The sequence below is a fragment of the Canis aureus genome, chromosome 35 (genome assembly GCF_053574225.1).
Source record: "Canis aureus isolate CA01 chromosome 35, VMU_Caureus_v.1.0, whole genome shotgun sequence".
Lineage (NCBI taxonomy): Eukaryota > Metazoa > Chordata > Mammalia > Carnivora > Canidae > Canis > Canis aureus.
The window spans coordinates 28,619,067-28,635,753 of NC_135645.1; the positions used below are offsets into that span (position 1 = coordinate 28,619,067).

Genomic DNA, 16,687 nt, shown 5'->3' on the forward strand with positions numbered 1-16,687 from the left:
TGCTTACTTTTTCTTTCCTTTGGCCTTGCTGTGGCCAAGCGATTGTCTCAGTAGGGCTAAATAAGTCATACTCAGTTTAGGCTTTCATTCCATTCTGTTCTAGAAAAACCACATTTTTTCGAAACTCAGTACTTAACATCTCCCTTAATAAGGAAGGCAGCAGTTCCTCCGTCCATGTTCATTCCTGGATACGGGCCTACAGGGCAATCAGAACCCACTTTCCTTTCAAGGGAGAGTGTTCCCGCAAGACTATCTTGTTGCTCTACTGCAAATAGCCTCAGGCCCAGCATGGCAGCCCTTAAAAGGGAAGGTCTGCTTCCCACACCCAGTGTTGTCCACAGGGTCTCCTAGCTGAAAGATGTAATCTGTATTTCAAAAAAAAATGCATGTCCACCTCTTGATAGAACAGAGATCCACAAGGAGCTGTTCAAATTTCTTTCTTTCTTTCTTCTTTCTTTCTTTCTTTCTTTCTTTCTTTCTTTCTTTCTTTCTTTCTTTCTTTCTTTCTTCTTTCTTTCTTTCTTTCTTCTTTCTCTTTCTTCTTCTTTTTCTTTCTCTTTCTTTCTTTCTTTTCTTTCTTTCTTTCTTTCTTTCTTTCTTTCTTTCTTTCTTTCTTCTTTCTTTCTTTCTTTCTTTCTTTTTTCTTCTTTTCATTTTTTTTTAAGATTTATTTATTTATGATAGACATAGAGAGAGAGAAAGGCAGAGACCCTGGAAGAGGGAGAAACAGGACCCATGCCGGGAGCCCCACGTGGGACTTGATCTTGGGACTCCAAGATTGCCCCTGGGCCAAAGGCAGGCGCTAAACCGCTGAGCCACCCAGGGATCCCCAAGCTGTTCAAATTTCTTAAATTTCTTATGCAAACAACCTCTTCCAACTCCACATTTTTTAAAGCCTTTTTTATTTGAGAGAGAGTGAGGTAGGGAGAAGGGGGAGAGTCAGAGGGAAAGAATCTTCAAGCAGACTCTTGCTGAGCACAGAGCCAAGGTAGGGCTCAATCTCACCACCCTGAGATCATGACCTGAAAACAAGAGTCCGACGCTCAACTGCCTGAGCCCCTCAGGCACCCCTCCCAACTCTACATCTTAAATCAACTTCATACCCTTGTATATAAAACAAAACCAAGCAAATCAAAAACCCAGAAGCCTTCTCCCCACTCTGCCCCCTTCTAAATTAGGGACCACATGGATTTTGTTTTACAGTTTATGGAAAATGATTTTGTGATCCTTCGGGTAAACAAGAGGTTGGCAACAAATAGAAACACATACATAGGCTGCTCTAGTGGAATTCTGTCTACTATAATAGGAATACAGTAATCTTTCCCTGATCGTATTACCCTATTATTTTATTTTTGTCTTCTAATGGTGTAGAAAATTTGAAAGATCAGAACTGCAACTCTTTTTTTTTTTTTTTCTTTGAGTATCCCTTCTTTCATTTTTCCCCCCTTCCCTTCTCTGGTCCTATGCTACAAAATTCTCAATTATGTTTGAAAAATTTTAGCAAAATTTTTATACATAAGTCCCACCTCCATAGATTGTAGAAGACTTTATGTACTATCTACTGAATTAAAAACAATATATATCCTTTTATTTTGATTAACAGATTGCTGTTCATAGGAAATATAGATATATTTTCCAATTATGTTTACATGTACATGAAAAATTGTAGTAAACAAATCACATTAAAATGACAGCAGTTTCTGCACTTTGATATGTTTACAGCTTTTACCTGATTAAATTTTGGGAACAAAATTGTTCCCCATAGCAATTTGTATAACTGCAATTCTAACAAATAACCTGTTGTTAGGAAATAAAGAATATATATGACTACAACATCTGAAACATGCATTTCACTCAGATTTGAAGTTTAATTTACTCTAAGCTGAACAAGTCAACAATGTTAGACAGCTGTTCAAATGTCTAACATTCTCAAAGATCCATTACTACAAGACCTTACTGCAAAAACAAGTATGTACTAATGATTTTTGTTAATCACCCATGACTCAAGTGTTACACTCAGTTGTAAGCACTGTTTTTAGAAGATGGTGATCAGAACAATAAAGGTTCTGGAAATAACGGAAATTAATTTAATTCTCATGTTAACTCTGAGACACAGAATGTATCATCCACATATTTTATCGATGATGAGAGATACTAACTTTCTGTATCTAAAACAGTGTAGTGAAGTGTGATGATGGAATACCTACCTATTTAGATGTATCTTGATCATAAAGGCCATCCTATTAAACTGTCTCATGCTATCTATCAGCAAATATTTCACAATTAATAGTAATTCACAACATTGTGAAAGAAAGTTGGATGCAAGGGAAATGTTAACATTTTACTTTGAAGGTAGTCTGTAAATATATAAAGCAAAGTAGAAAATAATGTTTCTTTAGAAAGAGTAGGTTTACAGAAAAGCAGTGGAACCTGTGTATGTCTGTGTATGCAGACATATATGCACATACGTATTACACTGGCTTCTAGGTTACGTGCAATTTAATCTCTGTTCTTAGCATAAGAAATACATTTAGGTAGATTTCAGACAAAATCACTCTCTCTAACTAAAAATAGTCAGCAGTCTTTCTGAAATGCAAGGAAATTTCAAATTTATAAAAAATAGCCAGACATTCTTGTGGAGCTTACATTCTTGCAATGTGAGGGAAAAGAAGAACAGGTCATGACTAAATTTCATGCTCTCATGAACCTTAAAATAATTTACAGAGTTATCAGGTTATTTATTCAGTGTCCTTATTACATGACAGTTGTAGTTACACAGGTATGCCAGACTGAAGGAAAACCTTTTAATTTTGAGCCAAAATAAACTCTACACATTTAATGATTAACTTGTGGCAAAAATTACCTTAATATGCATATTTGACATGTCATATGCTGCATATATTTTATATGTATATATTTAACTGTATTTGAAACAAAAATCTTAAATTTTATTTTAAAGATTTTCCTATTTATTTATTTATAGAATGATTGAGTGAGTGAGAAAGACCACAAGTGTACAAGTGTGGGGAAAGGCAGAGATAGAGAGAACCTCAAGCAGAATCCATGCCGAGTATGAAACTGATGCAGGGCTCTCTCTCAGGACCCTGACATCATGACCTAAGCCGAAATCAAGTCAGTTGCTTAACCAACTGAGCCACCTAGGCGCACTTAAAATCTATAATATTAAATTGAATTGAATTAAGACACTGCATTTCAAACACATCATATTTTAATGTTATTTGTTGTGTTTTATTTTTCTTTGTAGAATCCATGATATTTGGTCACCCGGTTTGGTTCAGACATTTGTGTAGTCAGAGTGTGTCATCATATATAAGGTCAACTTTGGGAAGCAAACTTGAAATGTAACCTGTACTGTGTATCTATCTGTCTTGGTGAACCTCCTCTCCACTCCCACCCCTTTTTTAAGTAAGCATCAGAGTCAAGAAAAAGGAGCTGGTCATTCAATTATTATTTGCTCCAGCATTATTCTTTTCCAGTAACAGATAAAACATTCATAAGACAGAATATCAGATAAAAAACTGTAAATAAAGACAAGAATAGACTGGAAACTTACATGATGGGGCTACTTGGGGATAAGTGCAGAGTATCTCAGTGAAATTCTATACTCATGAGTGGAAGACAGAGGATGGGACTTCGCAATAGCTTTGTGGAATAATCCAAAAAGAAACTGTGAAGGGATTATATTGAATTAAAAATAAGTCTTCCAAAGGAAGAAAATGAACTCTCATTTCAAAAACTACACACTGGAGCACCTATGTGGCTCAGTTGGTTGAGCATCCACCTCTTGATTTCAGCTCAAGTCATGATCTTAGGGTCATAGTATTGGCTCTGGGTCAGGCTCTGTGCTCAGCAGGGAGTCTACCTGAGATTCTCTCTCCTTCTGCCCTCCCCCTACTCATGAGCATGCATGTGCTCTCTATCTCTCTCAAATAAATAAATAAATCTTAAAAAAAAAAAAACCTACACATGACATTTTTAATGTTCTTTTAAATCTAAGCTTTTCTTGTGGTAGGCATACTAGTGCTTCCCCTAAACTGAATATATATATTATATAAAAAGGCAAGCTTAAAAATTGAAGCCACCTATCCAGAAACCTGGTCTATTATATATATAATATACATAATATAATATATAATTATATATTATATCTAATAATATATACTATATATGTATAATTTATATAATTATAATAATATAATATATATATATATATGTGTGTGTGTGTGTATATATATATATATATATATATATATATATAATCACTTAAAGAAAGATCTGAACTTTGACTGCTGTTCTAAACCCATACAGTAAGGGGTAACAATGCAGCAAAAAACAGGATGATTTTCCCTTAACCCTTCTTATATTTTCCTAGTTTTTATAACCAGATCTTTAATTCTAGCTTTGTAGGCCAGAGGCCCATTAAATTTATGCAGTAAAACTCGTAATTTTTAAAATATATATTTTATTTATTTATTTGAGAGAGAGACAGAGCGAGCACAAGCAGAAGGAGGGCAGAGGCAGAGGAGAGAGACAAGCAGACTTCTTGCTGGGTGGGGAGCCTGACTCAGGACTCAATCCCAAGACCCTGGGATCATGACCTGAACTGAAGTCAGATGCCTAACGAACTGAACAACCAGATGCCCCAAAACTCAGACAATTAATCTGGTATTTGATTTCCAGCTCTTCTACTGCCATTCTCCATAAACCCCTTCACCTAAGATCTGTCTCTGTCACTTCACAGTTGGCTAAAGACTTACTTCCACCTAGACCAGTCTCCCATAAAACATACTTTGTCCATACCTCAAGCACTATAATTATGCTTCCCAAATAATTTCTGTCATGACACCAACATTCTAAATCCTACCCACTGGAAAGCAACCTTTCCCAGGTCAGATCTAGGCTGCCAAACAATATATAGATTATCGATAGCTTTGGTGAGAGCACAAGGTAGAATTCATTGCATCCATTTTCTTTCTTTGAGACATGCTTATAATTATTATGATATAAGTATCATTTTGCCTAATGCTTAGAGCCAACCACAGAGATATATATGCATATGTGTATATATATATGCCATTATACATATATAAATATTATGATATATATACACACATTATATATGTATGTGTGGTATTATATATATATATATATATTCTGTGTCATTCAGATATGACCAATTTTTGTTCAATTTAAAATTTTTAAAAGTTTAAAAAATAGTGTTGCTTTGAAACTTAAAGCTGGCAAAAATGTAGTATGCATTTTCTTTTAACTCATCAAAATAGTCAAGGTCATAGGGTAGTCAACTAGCCCATTATCTAGAGAGAGAGAGAGAGAGAGAGGTTTCTACAGAGGATGAAACTGAAGAATATATAGCTAAACAAAAGTAAGAAAAATTCAGTTTAAATAAAAACATCAAATAGGTAGTGTGGGCTGGTAATAGAGTGTGATAAGAGAGATGTTTATATATAAGAGTTCATATCAACTTCTAAGCCTTATTTTAGATCCACCAAGTAATCATTCTGAAAAACACTATGGTGGTATAGGTATGGGCATGAGACTTTATCAGTGATTCTTATACACTAATACTCTACCAAATACAACATTAATAAACAGTGGGTAGGGCAATAAGAACTATTGCCTTCAGGGAAGTGATGAAAACCCATTGCAGCTAGAAGAATGAGACACAAAGAATCCTTTGTTTTTAAGGAGAGGCAGAAATAATTTTAGGCCAAAACTACAGCTAGGAGAACAGAGGGAACTCTTACCCAGGAGACCCAGGAATAGTCTGTCTAAAATTGAGTCTCTATCCAAAAAAAAAAAAAATGGAGAATGATGTTACTTCATTACCCACACACCTCACCATAAGGCTAGCAAGCGTCTAGTAACAAGTATAAGTGGAAGAAAACTTCAAAGGGAAGACCTAAAAGTGAGTGAATAACAGACATTGAGAACAACTCTCCATCAAATCAGCTCCTACTCTCAACATAAAAGTTATAGGGGATTCTGATGACTACTGAAATGAAAGTAAATACAACAGTAAGAAACTTCAAACTCAGGTCAACTCCTAATAAGACTAAACCAAAGCTCCAAAATAAAGACTTACAAGGGAAACTGCCCACCATAAACTTACTTATTTCAGTCTTTACTATTTAACAATAAATCAAAATACATAAGAAAAGGCAGGGAAAAAGCATTACATTGACAACACACACAATAGCTAAAAGGACAAGACTCAGATATGATGCATACATTAGGATTGTCTTCTGAAAAGGAATAAAAAATCATTTTTAAAGTGTTGATGGCTCTAATGAAAGTGGTGGAGAACACATGGAACAAGATGAATAGCTTCAACAGAAGGATTAAAATGATAAGAAAGAGCCAAATGGAAATGCCAGGGATAAAAGTACTAAAACAATCATGAAGAATGCCTTTGGTGGTTTCATCATTAGACTCAACTAAGCCAAGGAAAGGATCTGTCAACTTGAAATTGTTTAATACTCAAACTCAAAAACAAACGGGAAAAAACATATAAGAAATCTAAATGGATCATCTAAACACTATGGGACTTCACCATAACAAATGTGTAACAGAAGTCCCAGAAGGAGAAGAGAAAGAACAAAGGAGAAACATTATTTGAAAAAAGTGAAGTAATGACTGATAATTCTGCAAAAATAATAGAAGACATAGAGATGTCCAACAGGCTCACACGAAGATGCTCAAGCTAACTAATAATCAGAGAAATGCTAATCAAAACCACAATGAGATGTCACCTCACAACTATCAGAATAGCTAAAATAAAAACGAAATGAAATAGCCAGTGTTGGCAAAGATGTGGAGAAAAAGGAACCCTGTGCACTGTTAGCAGGAATACAAATTGCAGGGCAGTATGGAGTTTCCTGAAAAAATTAAACATAGAATTACTATATGACCCAGTAATTCCACTACTGGGTATTATACAAAGAGCATGAAAATATTAATTTGAAAATATGTTCATTGCAGAATTATTTACGATAACCAAGATATGAAAGCAACCTAAGTATCCATTGGCAGATGAATAAAGAGGTCGTAGCATATATATACAATAGTATATTCCTCATCCATTAAAAGTAATGAGATTGTGCCATTTACAATAACATGGATGATCTAGTGTGTATAATATTAAAAAGTAAAAGTACAATTTGATTTCACTCATGTGGAATTTATGAAGCAACATTTCTAAAAAATGAGAAAAACTAATAGAATACAGAAAAAACTGGTGGTTGCAGAGGGCAAGTGGGTGAGGTGATGGGTGACATAGATAAAAGCAATTAAGAGTACATTTATCTCGATGAACACTAATATATAAAACTATTAATCATTATATTGTACACCTAAAACTAATATAACACTGTATGTTAATTATACTTCAATAAAAAAATAAAAATCACCTTATTAACTTACTAAAGTAACTGCAGAATAAGTATTTTGCATAATTTAGCATTTGTTCATAATAAAACTATGCAAACTAATGATAGAAATTCCCTTAGCTAATAAAAGGCATCTACAAAAGCTAATATCATACATAATGAGAAAATTTGGATTTATTTCTCCTAAAATTGATTACATGGATATAAGATGTCTTTTAATACCACTCCTACTGAACATTGTACTGGAAATTCTAGGCATTCCAGTAAGGCAAGAAAAAGAAATGAATGATATTCAGATTGGAAAGGAAGGTATAACAACTATCCCTATTAATTTACAACATGATTGCCTCTGTAGAAAGTGTCAAAGAATCTTCAAAAGAGCTCCTAAGTCTGGAAAACAGTTTAATGATATCCCATGATGAAATGTTAAAATAAAATAATAAATTATATTTTTGTATAGTTGCAATGGACTGAATTTTTTAAACAAAAAGATACAAAGTTTACAGCACCAAAGTAACTACTTAGGTATAATTCAAGCAAAAGGTGTAGAATCTGTATGATGAACACTAAAATTCTTATGAAAGAAATTTAGAATATCTAAACAAATGGAGAAACAAATTATTTGTATGTATTGGAAGACTCAATATTCTTAGGATGTCATTTCTCCTTAAAATGTTCCTTTCATAGCAATTCCTAAAATATCTCAGCAGATTTTGTTATATATCAACAAGCTTAACCTGAAATTTCTATGTAATGAGAGGAATAAGACTACCTGAAATGGTTTTGAAAAAAGAACAGAGTTTGAGGGCTCATATTACCAACTTTTCAGGCTTGTAGTGTTGTTACAATAATCTAGAGAGTGTGGTATTAATGAAATAAGATAGAGATCAAGTGAATATAATAGAAAATACACAATAGATCAACACAAACATAAGCAGCTGATTTTTGATAAATGCACCATGAAACTCAATGGATAAAAGACAGTATGTTCAACAAATGATACTGGAACAGGTATTCATTGTTTTCTACAAAGAATGAATCTTGATCTTTACATCACATGTCATAAAAAGGACTTAAAATAGATAACAAATTTGTTATAAAATCTAAAATAACACTGCTTCTGGAAGAAAACATAGTTTAAAATCTGCCTAATTTTGAATTAGGCAAAAATGTTTGGTTTTACATAGAACACCAAAAAATAACCATTAGTGGGAAAAGAAATCTACATGATAAATGGGAAACAAAATTTTTTCTAGTAGATACAAATGTAAGGACTTTAAAAAAGTGGTGGAGACTTGAAGAAAAAAATTGTAAATCATATTTCTGAAAAACATATCCAGTATATATAGAGAGAATTCTCAAAACGTAACACTAGTAAAACATTTAAAAAATGGAAACCACAATAACATTGAAGAGCACATACATTAGAATGCCTAAAACCCTAAAAAGTTAGTAATACCAACTACTGGTGATGACACATATCTACAAGAGTTTTATTCACTGCTGGTAAATTCAAATTTAAAGCAGTCACTTTTGAGGATTGGGTTTCTTACAAAACTAAAAATAGTCTTAATGTACAATCCTAGGAGGTATCATAATCCTAGGTATTTACCCAACTGATTTAAAAATGTTTATACCTCAAAATATGCACATTGATATTTAGGAGCAGCTTGATTCATAATTGCCCAAACTGGAAGCAACTATGATATCCCTGAATGAATGAAAACAAAAAATATGGTATGTATACAATGCATTGTCATATAATGATAGAAAGAAATGATTGAGCCATGAAAAGATATGGATGAATCTTTTTCTTTTAAAGATTGTATGTATGTATGTATGTATTTATTTATTTAAGAGAGAGAGAAAGAGAGAAGGGATGAGAGAAGAGAGAGAGATTGTGCACAAGCCAGGGGAGAGGAAGAAGCAGACTCTGCTGAGCAGGGAGCCCAACGTGGGGCTCAATCCCAGGACCCTGAGATCATGACCTGAGCCAAAGGCTACCCAGGTGCCTCAATATGGATGAATCTTAAACATATATTGCTAAGTGAAAGAAATCAGTGTGAAACTAGGTATTTTATAATTTCAATTATATATACAGTCCAGAAAAGCAAAACCATGGGGTCAATGAGAACATTAGTGAGTACCAGTGGACTGGGAGGAGGAATGACTATGCAAAGCACAGGCGGTTTTTTTGGTTTTGTTTATTTGTTTGTTTCCCATCACAAAACTATACTATATAGTATTGTAATGATAGATACATTAGATTATGGCTCTTACAGTCTTGTACCACAAAGGATGAACCATGATGTGTACAAATACAGCAACAACAACAAAAAGGCATTCAGGAGATCAGAGGATCCCAGGAAAAAATATGCTACTTGCATTACAAATGTATGAAGTGGCCTCTGAAGGGGCTGGAAAATATCTTAACCTAAGAAACTTTGAAAATAAACAGAGTCTGTAAAGCAGAAGACAAAGGGAATCGCACATAAACACTGTACTCTGGTTGATCAATTTGTTTCCTATGGGTACAGGTTAAAATTTCTGAAGCTGTGATACAAATATACTGGAACTGAATGATTACGTGAACCTAAGAGGAATAGTGGGAGCTAGTTTTCTTACTGGTGGAGTGGTAATTTACAAACAAGTGGGAGAAGTCTTGAATGATCCATGTAGTAATGGATTAGAATTAGAAACAAAAATGGAATCATATTTAGCTTTAGATACAGATGATTACACAGAGGAAGATGGGTAGATACAAATACACAGGTTAGTATATGCCCATGGAGTTTGTTTCTTTCTCAACTTAAAGCAACTAGATGAAATGACACTACGATAGCAACAAGGAACCCTAAGGATCAGCCCCTGGTTTCTTATGGTAAGAGTAACAAGAACCTCCAGTAAAAAGAACTGGGACTCCTAGAAAAAATTGCTTCTTCTAGCAATGGGGCAGAAATATGCAAGATGATTATGGAAAAATGTGTAGTTCCAGATTGTAAGAAAGTACTAAAAACACACACAAATGCAACGATAGAGATTTATCAAACTGACACAGGAACCAACTGAAGCAGCTATGCCTGGCCAAAGCTAAGACTATTCATACAGCTTAGGAGAGAGGGGAAGGGTAGTTTACAGTGGAAATATTTAACTGATACCATCTCAATCAGGAGACCAAAGTCCACCTCAACAATGATAAGCTATGTTAATAGTGCATACCCTCGTTGTGATAAAATGACGCTTTCACCTCTGTGATCCTCCTCACAAAAATCTACAACCTCAATTCCAATATGAGAAAACCATCATACAATTCCCAATTTGGGGACATTCTATAAGACACCTGAGATACATTTTTCATAAACCATCAAGCTCATCGGAAATAAGGAAAGTCTGAGAAACTTTTGCAAACAAGAGGAGCTTATGGAGATATAATGACTAAATATAATGCAGTATCCTGGATGGGATCCTAGACTAGAAAAAGAACAATAGATAAAAACTAAGGAAATCTGAATAGGAAGTGGAATCTAGGTAATCATGTATTAATATTGTATCATTAATTATAATAAAAGTAACACATTAATGTAAGACATGAATAATAGAGGAAACTAGGCATAGAATGCGTAAAATATCTTTTACCATCTTTGATTTCTCAGGAAATCTAAAATAGTTTTTATTTTTTATTTTTTATTTTTAATATTTATTTATTTATGATAGTCACAGAGAGAGAGAGAGAGGCAGAGACACAGGCAGAGGGAGAAGCAGGCTCCATGCACCGGGAGCCCGACGTGGGATTCGATCCCGGGTCTCCAGGATCGCGCCCTGGGCCAAAGGCAGGCGCTAAACCGCTGCGCCACCCAGGGATCCCTAAAATAGTTTTTAAAAAAGCTTATAAAATTGTCCAAAAAATTTGGATACTTCAAACTTCTATATACTTCAAAAAGTATGTAGATGGCAAATAATCATATGAAGAGATGATCAGTTATTTGGTAATTTAAAATTAAAATCACTATGTAATAACTCTCTATACCTACTAGAATAAAAAATAAGCAATAGCAAGTACTATGAAGGATGGAGAGAAACTGAAATTGTAATATATTTCTAGTGTGATTACAAATTGGTATGCTTTTTTGGGAAAATAGTTTGGTAGTGTATGAATTTTCTAATCTGCTATTATAAAATACTATCCACTTAGTTGTTCAAAACGACAGAAATTTATTCTTACAGTTCTGGAGGTTAGAAGTCTGAAATCAAGTTGTTGGAAGGGTTGGTCCCTTTTGAGAGCTCAGACAGGGAGGATCAGTTCATGCCTCTCTTCAAATGCCTGGTGATTGCACAAAATTTGTGGCATAACTTAGGTTGTAGATATATCACTCCAATCTTTACCTCCTTCCACACATGGCATTTTCCCAGTGTATCTCTGTCCAAATTTCTACTTTTTATAACAATACAATCATTAGGCAAGGGTCCAATGTACTAACTCCATTTTAACTTGATCAACTCTAAAATGACCTTATTTCTAAATAAAATTACACTCTGAGGTACCAGGAGTTAGGGCTTCAATTTATTTATTTAATTTTTAGGGGACATAATTCAACTCCTAAGAAGCAATTTCTAAGAGTTAACCATGCAAATACCATGTAATCTAGTAATCCCCCTAACACAAAGTTACCCAAGATACATGAAAACATATTCACATGAAAACCTTTATGTAAATGTTTAGAGCAGGACCTATTGATGATTACCCCAAACTGGAAATGACTCAGGTATCCATCAACTGGTAAACTGATAAACCATGGTACATACACACGGTGGACTACTTCTCAGCAAAAGAATGAAACATGCTACTGTTTTACAAAACATAAGGTGCATTTAAACTGCATTTTAATAAGTCAAAGTAAAGCCAGATCCAAAAGCTTATATATTGCATGGCTTCACTTATATTTCATATGGAAAGATAAAACTACAGAGGTGAAATATATCTCAGCTTTCGGTTGAGAGTGGTGTCAGTTAAAGGGAGGGCTACCTAAAGACAACATGGACATTTCAGGGTAATGGGATGGATGTTATAATGATTGTGGTAGTGGATATATGGCTCCATGTCTTTTTTTAAAACCCACAGAACTCTACAATATAAATAGCGTGAATTTTAATGTATGCCAATTTAAAAAACCAACCAGGATATGTGTAAGGGAAAAAAAAGTTGTCATAATGCATGCTATGACAAATTAATTTAACATTATCACAAATGAATCACATAACCATATGATGGAGGTGCAGCAGACAACTTACCTCAGTAACTTTGAAAAAGACTATCTTGATTTCATATTGTCAGGCCAAAGACAAAAAGAGTTGATCACAAACCCTGTAATTTAGTTATTATGTACATATGTGCTTCTAACAGGATTGTGGGTTGGCAATCTTGAAATTATGTAGATTCTAAAATTGAACAAATAGGTTGAAGTTTATGAATAATAAGGTTGGTAATAAAATATTTCTTTCTTTTTTGATTAGTAAGGTCCATATACAAATTCAACATATTAAACAACTTGTCCCTGAGTCTCAAACGTACATAAATATTTATAGCAAAAATTTATCTCAGAATCCATTTACTTTCAGTATCAATAGCTTTAAGTGAGATTTAGTAGTTCTGATAATACTAAAATGGTTGAGAAGTAGGTAACATTAATGACAAACAAGCAGCCAAATGGTAATATCTATATATGGATTCATTAGGTGTTCTATTCTTCTACTGATTTAACTTGATTTGCAAGAACTTGGGAGTCAGTAGAAATACTGAATTTAATTAGAAGGGCATTTTGTGACTGATTGCTTATTCATAGGCTAAAACACTGCATTTTTGCTCTACTATTTTAACAAAGTAAACAAGGTTTCAAAGTCTCAGAGAAAATATTATTCCATGACTCAAGAAAATTAATTATTCTCAATACAGTGCTTAGTAAAGAATAGGAAATAAAAGTAAAAGCTGGCTGCCAAGCATCAATAGACACAAAAAAGAAAGGAGATTAATAATGTTTGTTTCATGGTAACTACCACACAAGTTAATAAATGGAATTTGAATCCAACATGCTAATATTATTATTGACTAAAATATTAATAGTACTAAAAGAAGAGCTTTTAAGAAATATAATTATGGAAAGGAAATACTTCCTACTGTTATTCTTTCCTTTTCATTTTAAATATAGATTTCATTTTAACTATGGATAGCTCCATGCAGATGTGACATGAGGAAATATAGTTATAGCTACCACTATTTTGTATTGAAATAATAGAATTTGTTAATCTTAAAGTTATATGACAGACATCCAGATCTGCCTAAGATAGAGTAAGCACATTCCACCCAATATTTCCTAATGACTACAGCAACAGAAAAATCCTGACAAGAATATATAAGCAACTATCTACAGACCCTGAAAAGTAAATAATTGCAGGAAAACTTTGAAGAAAAATAAAAATTCAAATAACAACCCATACAGTGGTAAATTTCCTGTTTTAGGTTTTTTGTTTTGTTTCATTTCTCTTATTTATTTTCTTCATCCCATGCCTCATGCCAGACAGCCTGAATCCCAGAACTGTATAACTGCATAGCTGATAGAGACAGAAGCTCCTCCAAAAAAACCAAAATAAAACAAAAACAAACTCTCTATCTTCTTACTATGGAAACAAGGAATAGATGTGTTATGAAGAAGATGAGAGGAAATCACAGACCTCTCTCCTCTTTCTCTCCTCAGCCCTTCCTATTCCCTAAGACACAACAATATTAAAATTAGGCCAACTAATAACCCTACAAAGGCCTCTAGTGTGTAAGCAAAAGGAAGAGTCACGTGTCTCTGACTTTAAGTCAAGAGCTAGAAATAATTAATCTTAGTGAGAAATGTATATTTAAATTTCTCACTAAGATTAATTAGAAGACTTGCTGAGATAGTCTTCTTATGCTAAGCACTTAGCCAAGTAGTGAATGCAAAGGAAAAATTCTTGAGGAAAATTAAAATTGCTTTTCAGTTAACACATGAATGGTAAGAAAATGAAACAGTCTTATGCTGAGATTGAGAAAGTTTTACTGGTTTGAATAGAAGATCAAACCCTATATAGCATTTCCTTAAGCCAAAATCCAGTCCAGAACAAAATCCTAACTCTCTTCAATTCTCAGAAGGCTGAAAGAGGTGAGGAAGCTTCAGACGGAGTTTGAATCTAGTAGAGGTTATTTCATAGAGTTTAAGGAAAGAAACTAACACAAAAGTACACGTGCTGATGTAGAAGCTGCAGGAAGTTATGTGGAGGATCAAGCTAAGATAATTAATGAAGATTTTCAATGTACACAAAACATCTTTCTATTAGAAGAAGGTACCTTTTAGATACCTTTAGATATCTTCTCATAGCTAGAGAGGAGAACTCAATGCCTGGCATCAAAGTTTCAAAGGACAAACTAACTCTCCCATTAGGGGCTAATGCACCTAGTGACTAATTTGAAACTAATGATCATTTACCATTCCAAAAGTCCCAGGGTCCTTAAGTATTCTGTTAAACCTACCCTGCTTGTGCTCTGTAAATGGAACAACAAAGTCTAGATGACAGAGCATCTGTATACAACACGGTTTACTGAATATTTTATGCTCACTGTTGAGACTTGCTGCTCAGAAAAAAATATTCCAACTCATTGACAATGTACCTGGTTTCCCAAGAGCTCTGATGGAGATGTACAATGAAGTAAATGTTGTTTTAAGGCCTACTAATACAAATATCCATTCTGTGGCCCATGGATCAAGGAGTAAATCTGACTTTCAAGTTTTATTATTTAAGAAATACATTTTGTAAGATTATAGCTGCCATAGATAGTGATTCCTCTCTGAGGGATGTGGGCAAAATAAATTCAAAAACATATGGAAAGGATTCATCATTCTAAATATCATGAAAAATATTTGTGATTCATGGCAAGAGGTCAAATGTGGTCAAGAGGAGTTTGGAAGAAGTTGATTCCAAACCTCTTGGATGACTTCCAGGGGCTTCCACATCTGGAGGAGGTGGCTCCAGATGTGGTGGAAACAGCAAGAGAATAAGAATGAGAAGTGGAGCCTGAGTTGCTACACTCTCAGGACAAAACTTGAATAGAGGAGGAGTTGCTTTTTATTAATAAGCAAAGAAAGTGGTTTCTTGAGATGGAATATACTGTGTAGATTCTTGACATAACAACAAACATATAGAATACTACATAAACTTAGTTGATAAAATAGCAGCAGTGTTGGAGAGGACTGACTCCAATTTTGGAAGAGATTCTACTGTGGATAAAATACTATCAATGTCACTGTGGATAAAATGCTATCATCACAAACCACAGAGAAATTATTAATAAAAAGAAAAAAATAAATTGATGCAGCAAAAATCACTGTTGTTGTATTCAAAGAAATGCTACACCCACCACAGCCTTCAGTAACCACCATCCTGATAAGTCAGCAGCCATCAACATTGAGGCAAGACACTCTACCAGCAGAAAGATTGTTCCTTTTTAAGCTCAGATAATGGTTAGCATTTCTTACCAAAAAGCATTTTTAATCAAGGTATGTACATTGTTTTTTTTTTAGACATAATGTTATTACTTACTGGACTACAGCATCATGTAAGTATAACTTTCATAAGCACTGGGAAACCAAAAAAATAATTTGACTCTCCTTATTGTGATATTCACTTTATTACTCTAAGATAAATTATTAAGTAGGTAGCATGATTAAGCAGCATTCACATATCATCTTATAAGGATAAAAGGGTCAATCTACCAAGAAGACAGCATTTCTAAATGTGTATGCAACAAGCAATAAAGCTGCAACATATCCAAAGCAAAACTGACATAAGTGGGGAAAAAAATCCTGATATAACTGAAAGTAGTATAAAATCCTAGTTTTAAGTTGAATACTTCAGCACTTCTCTGTCAACAGTTAACGGAATTTAGCATAAAATTTAAAGAGTATACTAGATTTCCCAGAGAAATAGAAATAACAGGATGTGTGTGTGTGTGTGTGTGTGTATGGATAGATAGACATAAATATAAATATAAATGTACATAAGTGTGTGTGTATATATATATATATGTATATAAACATATAAATGCATGTATATGTGGATAGATAGAGATTTATTTCAATAAATTATTTCAGCTATTATGGAGGTTTGGCAAGTTATAAAATCTGTTATGGTAGGCCAACAGGCTGGAGATTAGGAAAGAATTACAATTCCAGTACAAAAACAGT

At 33.8% G+C, this 16,687-nt stretch overlaps 1 long non-coding RNA gene across 1 annotated transcript in view; it reads right to left on the bottom strand.

Annotated features, from left to right (window-relative positions):
* Positions 1–16,687, bottom strand: part of LOC144305397 (uncharacterized) — a 97,156-nt gene that overhangs the window by 29,778 nt on the left and 50,691 nt on the right. Inside the window, exons 3-4 of the long non-coding RNA XR_013372437.1 lie at positions 12,717–12,863; positions 11,650–11,748 (exon numbers count right to left, since the gene is read on the bottom strand). This is a non-coding gene — a long non-coding RNA (uncharacterized LOC144305397). The remainder of the gene's footprint in view (positions 1–11,649; positions 11,749–12,716; positions 12,864–16,687) is intronic.